The following is a 13,139-nucleotide window of genomic DNA, read 5'->3' as shown; positions in this document are numbered from 1 at the left end:
GCAGACTTTTCAGTCAGACTAAACTTGAACACAAACAATGTTTCTGACTTTTAATAAATGCTGTTTTAACTATAGTAAAAACCATACAGAAAAATACAGTTCTAGAACATTTACACAAGGGTTCTCTTTCTTTTCAAATCTCAAAAAGTGTGTCTCTTTACTGAAATCATTTATTTTTCCATTCAAATGTTGTCTTTTTACATGACATTTAATAGTCGAACACACACTCACACTAACATTTAGAACAGGGTTTGGAGACAAAACTGACAGTCTCCCACTGTGCTGTTGTTTCATGTTCTCAATAAACATTATCAAAAAATAGCCTGTGTCATCAAGTTCTGTTCCAGTATGTTCATGTTATGCCTTTTAAACTAAACAATAAAATTAAACACCATCCATCCATCAGCTCCATCTGTGACCTTTGACCTGTACAGTAAATGCTTAATACAGACCCAATGTTTGAGATATATTGAACAATCCTTCAAATTATTTATGTGATTTAAAAATGTGCCATCCTTTAAAAGAATAAATACACTTCATGGTTTAAAACATATGCAACCTCTTTGGATAAGTGGCTCTTCAGTGCTTTGCAGGGAACAAGCCTTTTTCAGGGACTTCCATGACCACAAATGCTGCCGGACGCACTGGCATCTTTTACAAGACTAAACTGTGTTCAGATGCAGACCTCTGTCCAAACAACAGCATATATTTTTCACATTATATGTTATTGTAGTGTACAGGTAAACTGCTGAGAAAGCTAAGAATAAGTGTTTAAAAAAATAATAATAATAAAATTATATTTGAGTCATTTAAAATAGCTAAAACATTGCCAGAACTATGAATACATTGCTACACCAAACATGCACTCTCAGCACATGCATTGAAAAAAACCTCAATTTGCCAAATTTTAATTCATATGCCCAACATGTGTGTATTTATTCTCATTTTCATATTTTAAAGGTGCCATAGTACTCAGTGAGATGCACAGAACCCACAACTTTTAGCACTTTATCCAGTATTTCCACTCCTGATGATGACAAATGGAGGTTGGATTTGGAATATTTGTCAAGTTGGATTCTGATTAAAGGCATATTATATATATTTCTGAACAAGTAACCTACGTGGGTTCATTGGAAAGCTAAGAATGTGTTTTTTTTTAAATTATGTTAGTTATTTAAAAAAGCTTTAAAATTAAATTATAAATAATTACCATCAAATATTCATTCTCAGCACATGCACCAGAAAAAAACTCAATTTGCCAAATTTGTATACAGTAAGGTACAGTAACATATGTGGGCTCATTGGAAAGCTGGAAATTTGTACTTTTAAATGACATGATATATTTGATTGTATCTTACTAATTCACATAGTTATTACATTAAATACAATACCTTTTACTTTTCAAATGTTAGTCAGACTGCAAACCTATGAACTTCCATTAGATGGCGCACTGAGACACAGGTTAAACAGGTAAAGGGGGATGGGGTGTGAGGAGATTATGTTAATAGCTCACACACACACACTCAAACACACACACACAGACTTTGTGTCTGGGGGGATGAGGAAGTCACTCTTATCTGCCTGTGTGAGCAGACTTTTCAGTCAGACTAAACTTGAACACAAACAATGTTTCTGACTTTTAATAAATGCTGTTTTAACTATAGTAAAAACCATACAGAAAAATACAGTTCTAGAACATTTACACAAGGGTTCTCTTTCTTTTCAAATCTCAAAAAGTCTGTCTCTTTACTGAAATCATTTATTTTTCCATTCAAATGTTGTCTTTTTACATGACATTTAATTGTCAAACACACACTCACACTAACATTTAGAACAGGGCTTGGAGACAAAACTGACAGTCTCCCACTGTGCTGTTGTTTTATGTTCTCAATAAACATTATCAAAAAATAGCCTGTGTCATCAAGTTCTGTTCCAGTATGTTCATGTTATGCCTTTTAAACTAAACAATAAAATTAAACACCATCCATCCATCAGCTCCATCTGTGACCTTTGACCTGTACAGTAAATGCTTAATACAGACCCAATGTTTGAGATATATTGAACAATCCTTCAAATTATTTATTTGCAACCTCTTTGGATAAGTGGCTCTTCAGTGCTTTGCAGGGAACAAGCCTTTTTCAGGGACTTCCATGACCACAAATGCTGCCGGACGCACTGGCATCTTTTACAAGACTAAACTGTGTTCAGATGCAGACCTCTGTCCAAACAACAGCATATATTTTTCACATTATATGTTATTGCAGTGTACAGGTAAACTGCTGAGAAAGCTAAGAATAAGTGTTTAAAAAAAATAAAATAAAATAAAATTATATTTGAGTCATTTAAAATAGCTAAAACATTGCCAGAACTATGAATACATTGCTACACCAAACATGCACTCTCAGCACATGCATTGAAAAAACCTCAATTTGCCAAACTTTAATTCATATGCCCAACATGTGTGTATTTATTCTCATTTTCATATTTTAAAGGTGCCATAGTACTCAGTGAGATGCACAGAACCCACAACTTTTAGCACTTTATCCAATATTTCCATTCCTGATGATGACAAATGGAGGTTGGATTTGGGTTATTTGTCAAGTTGGATTCTGATTAAAGGCAGCCATGGTGCTGTACTGACTTGTGGTCACTTTAACCTTGTGACCTTAATAGTTCTGAACAAGATACAGCAGCCCATGTGGGCTCATTGGAAAGCTAAGGATGTGTGTTTTTTAATGATGCTGGTTATTCAAAAATAGCTTAAAGCTTCTCATAGTTATTAATAAAATGCTACCATTAAACAGGCAGTTAGCACATGCACACAAAAAAATACTCTAATTTTAATTCATATGCCCAACATGTGTGTGTTTGTTTCCATTTTCATATTTTAAAGGTGCCATAGTACTCAGTGAGATGTACAGAACCCACAACTTTTAGCACTTTATCCAGTATTTCCATTCCTGATGATGACAAATGGAGGTTGGATTTGGGTTATTTGTCAAGTTGGATTCTGATTAAAGGCAGCCATGGTGCTGTACTGACTTTTGGTCACTTTAACCTTGTGACTTTAATATTTCTGAACAAGATACAGCAGCCTATGTGGGCTCATTGGAAAGCTAAGGATGTGTGTTTTTAATGATGCTGGTTATTCAAAAATAGCTTAAAGCTTCCCAGAGTTATTAGTAAAATGCTACCATTAAACAGGCAGTTAGCACATGCACACAAAAAAAATACTCAAATTTTAATTCATATGCCCAACATGTGTGTGTTTGCTAAAAGTTGTGGGTTCTGTGCATATCACTGAGTACTATGGCACCTTTAAAATATGAAAATGGAAACACTTTATCCAGTATTTCCATTCCTGATGATGACAAATGGAGGTTGGATTTGGGTTATTTGCCAAGTTGGATTCTGATTAAAGGCAGCCATGGTGCTGTACTGACTTGTGGTCACTTTAACCTTGTGACCTTAATAGTTCTGAACAAGATACAGCAGCCCATGTGGGCTCATTGGAAAGCTAAGGATGTGTGTTTTTTAATGATGCTGGTTATTCAAAAATAGCTTAAAGCTTCTCATAGTTATTAATAAAATGCTACCATTAAACAGGCAGTTAGCACATGCACACAAAAAAATACTCTAATTTTAATTCATATGCCCAACATGTGTGTGTTTGTTTCCATTTTCATATTTTAAAGGTGCCATAGTACTCAGTGAGATGTACAGAACCCACAACTTTTAGCACTTTATCCAGTATTTCCATTCCTGATGATGACAAATGGAGGTTGGATTTGGGTTATTTGTCAAGTTGGATTCTGATTAAAGGCAGCCATGGTGCTGTACTGACTTTTGGTCACTTTAACCTTGTGACTTTAATATTTCTGAACAAGATACAGCAGCCTATGTGGGCTCATTGGAAAGCTAAGGATGTGTGTTTTTAATGATGCTGGTTAATCAAAAATAGCTTAAAGCTTCCCAGAGTTATTAGTAAAATGCTACCATTAAACAGGCAGTTAGCACATGCACACAAAAAAAATACTCAAATTTTAATTCATATGCCCAACATGTGTGTGTTTGCTAAAAGTTGTGGGTTCTGTGCATATCACTGAGTACTATGGCACCTTTAAAATATGAAAATGGAAACACTTTATCCAGTATTTCCATTCCTGATGATGACAAATGGAGGTTGGATTTGGGTTATTTGCCAAGTTGGATTCTGATTAAAGGCAGCCATGGTGCTGTACTGACTTGTGGTCACTTTAACCTTGTGACCTTAATAGTTCTGAACAAGATACAGCAGCCCATGTGGGCTCATTGGAAAGCTAAGGATGTGTGTTTTTTAATGATGCTGGTTATTCAAAAATAGCTTAAAGCTTCTCATAGTTATTAATAAAATGCTACCATTAAACAGGCAGTTAGCACATGCACACAAAAAAATACTCTAATTTTAATTCATATGCCCAACATGTGTGTGTTTGTTTCCATTTTCATATTTTAAAGGTGCCATAGTACTCAGTGAGATGTACAGAACCCACAACTTTTAGCACTTTATCCAGTATTTCCATTCCTGATGATGACAAATGGAGGTTGGATTTGGGTTATTTGTCAAGTTGGATTCTGATTAAAGGCAGCCATGGTGCTGTACTGACTTTTGGTCACTTTAACCTTGTGACTTTAATATTTCTGAACAAGATACAGCAGCCTATGTGGGCTCATTGGAAAGCTAAGGATGTGTGTTTTTAATGATGCTGGTTATTCAAAAATAGCTTAAAGCTTCCCAGAGTTATTAGTAAAATGCTACCATTAAACAGGCAGTTAGCACATGCACACAAAAAAAATACTCAAATTTTAATTCATATGCCCAACATGTGTGTGTTTGTTTCCATTTTCATATTTTAAAGGTGCCATAGTACTCAGTGAGATGCACAGAACCCACAACTTTTAGCACTTTATCCAGTATTTCCATTCCTGATGATGACAAATGGAGGTTGGATTTGGGTTATTTGCCAAGTTGGATTCTTCAGCTTTCCAAAGATGTAAACCATGAAGCTGTATCTTGTTCCTATCTTTTGAAATTAATATTCAAATTGGGTCCAAATTTTGGTATTAAGACTGCATTTTTTTGGATGGTAGTAATTTATTCATAACTTTAAGAGATAGATTCCTATCTTTTGAAATCAATATTCAAATTGGGTCCATTTTCAGTGATTTACATGAAGCACATAATTGTACAGTAGTAAAATATTCATAACTCTGGCAGTTATTATGCTACAATGAATTAAATGACACCATTGTACTCCATGTACCTTCAGCTTTTCAAAGATGTAAACCATTAAGCTGTATCTTGTTCCTATCTTTTGAAATCCTGATTCAAATTGGGTCCATTTTCAGTGATTTACATGAAGCACATAATTGTACAGTAGTAAAATATTCATAACTCTGGCAGTTATTATGCTACAATGAATTAAATGACACCATTGTACTCTGTATGGCATGTACAATGTATGGCATGAAGCTGTATCTTGTTCCTATCTTTTGAAATTAATATTCAAATTGGATCCAAATTTGGGTATTAAGACTGCATTTTTTTGGATGGTAGTAATTTATTCATAACTTTAAGAGTTTTAATGGTACAATGACATAATGTACATCATTTTATTCCAATTTCCCTCAGCTTTCCGAAGATGTAAACCATTAAGCTGTATCTTGTTCCTATCTTTTGAAATCCTGATTCAAATTTGGGCCATTTTCAGTGATTTACATGAAGCACATAATTGTACAGTAGTAAAATATTCATAACTCTGGCAGTTATTATGCTACAATGAATTAAATGACACCATTGTACTCCAGGTACCCTCAGCTTTCCAACAATGTATGGTATGAAGCTGTATCTTGTTCCTATCTTTTGAAATTAATATTCAAATTGGGTCCAAATTTGGGTATTAAGACTGCATTTTTTGGATGGTAGTAATTTATTCATAACGTTAAGAGTTTTAATGGTATAATGACATAATGTACATCATTTGATTCCAATTTCCCTCAGCTTTCCAAAGATGTAAACCATTAAGCTGTATCTTGTTCCTATCTTTTGAAATTAATATTCAAATTGGGTCCATTTTCAGAGATTTACATGAAGCACATAATTGTACAGTAGTAAAATATTCATAACTCTGGCAGTTATTATGCTACAATGAATTAAATGACACCATTGTACTCCATGTACCTTCAGCTTTCCAAAGATGTAAACCATTAAGCTGTATCTTGTTCCTATCTTTTGAAATCCTGATTCAAATTGGGTCCATTTTCAGTGATTTACATGAAGCACATAAATGTACAGTAGTAAAATATTCATAACTCTGGCAGTTATTGTGCCAAAATGAATTAAATGACACCATTGTACTCCATGTACCCACAGCTTTCCAACAATGTATGGCATGAAGCTGTATCTTGTTCCTATCTTTTGAAATTAATATTCAAATTGGGTGCATTTTCAGTGATTTACATGAAGCACATAATTGTACAGTAGTAAAATATTCATAACTCTGGCAGTTATTATGCTACAATGAATTAAATGACACCATTGTACTCCATGTACCTTCAGCTTTCCAAAGATGTAAACCATGAAGCTGTATCTTGTTCCTATCTTTTGAAATCCTGATTCAAATTGGGTCCATTTTCAGTGATTTACATGAAGCACATAATTGTACAGTAGTAAAATATTCATAACTCTGGCAGTTATTATGCTACAATGAATTAAATGACACCATTGTACTCCATGTACCTTCAGCTTTTCAAAGATGTAAACCATTAAGCTGTATCTTGTTCCTATCTTTTGAAATCCTGATTCAAATTGGGTCCATTTTCAGTGATTTACATGAAGCACATAATTGTACAGTAGTAAAATATTCATAACTCTGGCAGTTATTATGCTACAATGAATTAAATGACACCATTGTACTCCATGTACCCTCAGCTTTCCAACAATGTATGGCATGAAGCTGTATCTTGTTCCTATCTTTTGAAATTAATATTCAAATTGGGTCCAAATTTGGGTATTAAGACTGCATTTTTTGGATGGTAGTAATTTATTCATAACTTTAAGAGATTTAATGGTACAATGACATAATGTACATCATTTTATTCCAATTTCCCTCAGCTTTCCAAAGATGTAAACCATTAAGCTGTATCTTGTTCCTATCTTTTGAAATTAATATTCAAATTGGGTCCAAATTTGGGTATTAAGACTGCATTTTTTGGATGGTAGTAATTTATTCATAACGTTAAGAGTTTTAATGGTATAATGACATAATGTACATCATTTTATTCCAATTTCCCTCAGCTTTCCAAAGATGTAAACCATTAAGCTGTATCTTGTTCCTATCTTTTGAAATCCTGATTCAAATTTGGGCCATTTTCAGTGATTTACATGAAGCACATAATTGTACAGTAGTAAAATATTCATAACTCTGGCAGTTATTATGCTACAATGAATTAAATGACACCATTGTACTCCATCTACCTTCAGCTTTTCAAAGATGTAAACCATTAAGCTGTATCTTGTTCCTATCTTTTGAAATCCTGATTCAAATTGGGTCCATTTTCAGTGATTTACATGAAGCACATAATTGTACAGTAGTAAAATATTCATAACTCTGGCAGTTATTATGCTACAATGAATTAAATGACACCATTGTACTCCATGTACCCTCAGCTTTCCAACAATGTATGGCATGAAGCTGTATCTTGTTCCTATCTTTTGAAATTAATATTCAAATTGGGTCCAAATTTGGGTATTAAGACTGCATTTTTTTGGATGGTAGTAATTTATTCATAACTTTAAGAGATTTAATGGTACAATGACATAATGTACATCATTTTATTCCAATTTCCCTCAGCTTTCCAAAGATGTAAACCATTAAGCTGTATCTTGTTCCTATCTTTTAAAATCCTGATTCAAATTGGGTCCATTTTCAGTGATTTACATGAAGCACATAATTGTACAGTAGTAAAATATTCATAACTCTGGCAGTTATTATGCTACAATGAATTAAATGACACCATTGTACTCCATGTACCCTCAGCTTTCCAAAGATGTAAACCATTAAGCTGTATCTTGTTCCTTTCTTTTGAAATTAATATTCAAATTGGGTCCAAATTTGGGTATTAAGACTGCATTTTTTCGGATGGTAGTAATTTATTCATAACTTTAAGAGTTTTAATGGTACAATGACATAATGTACATCATTTTATTCCAATTTCCCTCAGCTTTCCAAAGATGTAAACCATTAAGCTGTATCTTGTTCCTATCTCTTGAAGATATTATTCAAATTGGGTCCATTTTCAGTGATTTACATGAAGCACATAATTGTACAGTAGTAAAATATTCATAACTCTGGCAGTTATTGTGCCAAAATGAATTAAATGACACCATTGTACTCCATGTACCTTCAGCTTTCCAAAGATGTAAACCATGAAGCTGTATCTTGTTCCTATCTTTTGAAATTAATATTCAAATTGGATCCAAATTTGGGTATTAAGACTGCATTTTTTTGGATGGTAGTAATTTATTCATAACGTTAAGAGTTTTAATGGTATAATGACATAATGTACATCATTTTATTCCAATTTCCCTCAGCTTTCCAAAGATGTAAACCATTAAGCTGTATCTTGTTCCTATCTTTTAAAATCCTGATTCAAATTGGGTCCATTTTCAGTGATTTACATGAAGCACATAATTGTACAGTAGTAAAATATTCATAACTCTGGCAGTTATTATGCTACAATGAATTGAATGACACCATTGTACTCCATGTACCCTCAGCTTTCCAAAGATGTAAACCATTAAGCTGTATCTTGTTCCTTTCTTTTGAAATTAATATTCAAATTGGGTCCAAATTTGGGTATTAAGACTGCATTTTTTCGGATGGTAGTAATTTATTCATAACTTTAAGAGTTTTAATGGTACAATGACATAATGTACATCATTTTATTCCAATTTCCCTCAGCTTTCCAAAGATGTAAACCATTAAGCTGTATCTTGTTCCTATCTCTTGAAGATATTATTCAAATTGGGTCCATTTTCAGTGATTTACATGAAGCACATAATTGTACAGTAGTAAAATATTCATAACTCTGGCAGTTATTGTGCCAAAATGAATTAAATGACACCATTGTACTCCATGTACCCACAGCTTTCCAACAATGTATGGCATGAAGCTGTATCTTGTTCCTATCTTTTGAAATTAATATTCAAATTGGGTCCATTTTCAGTGATTTACATGAAGCACATAATTGTACAGTAGTAAAATATTCATAACTCTGGCAGTTATTATGCTACAATGAATTAAATGACACCATTGTACTCCATGTACCTTCAGCTTTCCAAAGATGTAAACCATGAAGCTGTATCTTGTTCCTATCTTTTGAAATTAATATTCAAATTGGGTCCAAATTTTGGTATTAAGACTGCATTTTTTTGGATGGTAGTAATTTATTCATAACTTTAAGAGTTTTAATGGTACAATGACATAATGTACATCATTTTGTTCCAATTTCCCTCAGCTTTCCAAAGATGTAAACCATTAAGCTGTATCTTGTTCCTATCTTTTGAAATCCTGATTCAAATTGGGTCCATTTTCAGTGATTTACATGAAGCACATAATTGTACAGTAGTAAAATATTCATAACTCTGGCAGTTATTATGCTACAATGAATTAAATGACACCATTGTACTCCATGTACCTTCAGCTTTCCAAAGATGTAAACCATTAAGCTGTATCTTGTTCCTATCTTTTAAAATCCTGATTCAAATTGGGTCCATTTTCAGTGATTTACATGAAGCACATAATTGTACAGTAGTAAAATATTCATAACTCTGGCAGTTATTATGCTACAATGAATTAAATGACACCATTGTACTCCATGTACCTTCAGCTTTCCAAAGATGTAAACCATGAAGCTGTATCTTGTTCCTATCTTTTGAAATTAATATTCAAATTGGGTCCAAATTTTGGTATTAAGACTGCATTTTTTTGGATGGTAGTAATTTATTCATAACTTTAAGAGATTTAATGGTACAATGACATAATGTACATCATTTTATTCCAATTTCCCTCAGCTTTCCAAAGATGTAAACCATTAAGCTGTATCTTGTTCCTATCTTTTGAAATCCTGATTCAAATTGGGTCCATTTTCAGTGATTTACATGAAGCACATAATTGTACAGTAGTAAAATATTCATAACTCTGGCAGTTATTATGCTACAATGAATTAAATGACACCATTGTACTCCATGTACCCTCAGCTTTCCAACAATGTATGGCATGAAGCTGTATCTTGTTCCTATCTTTTGAAATTAATATTCAAATTGGGTCCAAATTTGGGTATTAAGACTGCATTTTTTTTGGATGGTAGTAATTTATTCATAACTTTAAGAGATTTAATGGTACAATGACATAATGTACATCATTTTATTCCAATTTCCCTCAGCTTTCCAAAGATGTAAACCATTAAGCTGTATCTTGTTCCTATCTTTTGAAATCCTGATTCAAATTGGGTCCATTTTCAGTGATTTACATGAAGCACATAATTGTACAGTAGTAAAATATTCATAACTCTGGCAGTTATTATGCTACAATGAATTAAATGACACCATTGTACCCCAGGTACCCTCAGCTTTCCAACAATGTATGGCATGAAGCTGTATCTTGTTCCTATCTTTTGAAATTAATATTCAAATTGGGTCCAAATTTGGGTATTAAGACTGCATTTTTTCGGATGGTAGTAATTTATTCATAACTTTAAGAGTTTTAATGGTACAATGACATAATGTACATCATTTTATTCCAATTTCCCTCAGCTTTCCAAAGATGTAAACCATTAAGCTGTATCTTGTTCCTATCTCTTGAAGATATTATTCAAATTGGGTCCATTTTCAGTGATTTACATGAAGCACATAATTGTACAGTAGTAAAATATTCATAACTCTGGCAGTTATTGTGCCAAAATGAATTAAATGACACCATTGTACTCCATGTACCTTCAGCTTTCCAAAGATGTAAACCATGAAGCTGTATCTTGTTCCTATCTTTTGAAATTAATATTCAAATTGGATCCAAATTTGGGTATTAAGACTGCATTTTTTGGATGGTAGTAATTTATTCATAACGTTAAGAGTTTTAATGGTATAATGACATAATGTACATCATTTTATTCCAATTTCCCTCAGCTTTCCAAAGATGTAAACCATTAAGCTGTATCTTGTTCCTATCTTTTAAAATCCTGATTCAAATTGGGTCCATTTTCAGTGATTTACATGAAGCACATAATTGTACAGTAGTAAAATATTCATAACTCTGGCAGTTATTATGCTACAATGAATTGAATGACACCATTGTACTCCATGTACCCTCAGCTTTCCAAAGATGTAAACCATTAAGCTGTATCTTGTTCCTTTCTTTTGAAATTAATATTCAAATTGGGTCCAAATTTGGGTATTAAGACTGCATTTTTTCGGATGGTAGTAATTTATTCATAACTTTAAGAGTTTTAATGGTACAATGACATAATGTACATCATTTTATTCCAATTTCCCTCAGCTTTCCAAAGATGTAAACCATTAAGCTGTATCTTGTTCCTATCTCTTGAAGATATTATTCAAATTGGGTCCATTTTCAGTGATTTACATGAAGCACATAATTGTACAGTAGTAAAATATTCATAACTCTGGCAGTTATTGTGCCAAAATGAATTAAATGACACCATTGTACTCCATGTACCCACAGCTTTCCAACAATGTATGGCATGAAGCTGTATCTTGTTCCTATCTTTTGAAATTAATATTCAAATTGGGTCCATTTTCAGTGATTTACATGAAGCACATAATTGTACAGTAGTAAAATATTCATAACTCTGGCAGTTATTATGCTACAATGAATTAAATGACACCATTGTACTCCATGTACCTTCAGCTTTCCAAAGATGTAAACCATGAAGCTGTATCTTGTTCCTATCTTTTGAAATTAATATTCAAATTGGGTCCAAATTTTGGTATTAAGACTGCATTTTTTTGGATGGTAGTAATTTATTCATAACTTTAAGAGATTTAATGGTACAATGACATAATGTACATCATTTTGTTCCAATTTCCCTCAGCTTTCCAAAGATGTAAACCATTAAGCTGTATCTTGTTCCTATCTTTTGAAATCCTGATTCAAATTGGGTCCATTTTCAGTGATTTACATGAAGCACATAATTGTACAGTAGTAAAATATTCATAACTCTGGCAGTTATTATGCTACAATGAATTAAATGACACCATTGTACTCCATGTACCTTCAGCTTTCCAAAGATGTAAACCATTAAGCTGTATCTTGTTCCTATCTTTTGAAATCCTGATTCAAATTGGGTCCATTTTCAGTGATTTACATGAAGCACATAATTGTACAGTAGTAAAATATTCATAACTCTGGCAGTTATTATGCTACAATGAATTAAATGACACCATTGTACTCCATGTACCTTCAGCTTTCCAAAGATGTAAACCATGAAGCTGTATCTTGTTCCTATCTTTTGAAATTAATATTCAAATTGGGTCCAAATTTTGGTATTAAGACTGCATTTTTTTGGATGGTAGTAATTTATTCATAACTTTAAGAGATTTAATGGTACAATGACATAATGTACATCATTTTATTCCAATTTCCCTCAGCTTTCCAAAGATGTAAACCATTAAGCTGTATCTTGTTCCTATCTTTTGAAATCCTGATTCAAATTGGGTCCATTTTCAGTGATTTACATGAAGCACATAATTGTACAGTAGTAAAATATTCATAACTCTGGCAGTTATTATGCTACAATGAATTAAATGACACCATTGTACTCCATGTACCTTCAGCTTTCCAAAGATGTAAACCATGAAGCTGTATCTTGTTCCTATCTTTTGAAATTAATATTCAAATTGGGTCCAAATTTTGGTATTAAGACTGCATTTTTTTGGATGGTAGTAATTTATTCATAACTTTAAGAGATTTAATGGTACAATGACATAATGTACATCATTTTATTCCAATTTCCCTCAGCTTTCCAAAGATGTAAACCATTAAGCTGTATCTTGTTCCTATCTTTTGAAATCCTGATTCAAA

This window comes from Danio aesculapii, chromosome 4 (genome assembly GCF_903798145.1).
Source record: "Danio aesculapii chromosome 4, fDanAes4.1, whole genome shotgun sequence".
NCBI lineage: Eukaryota > Metazoa > Chordata > Actinopteri > Cypriniformes > Danionidae > Danio > Danio aesculapii.
Note: the sequence above shows the minus strand (reverse complement) of the source record.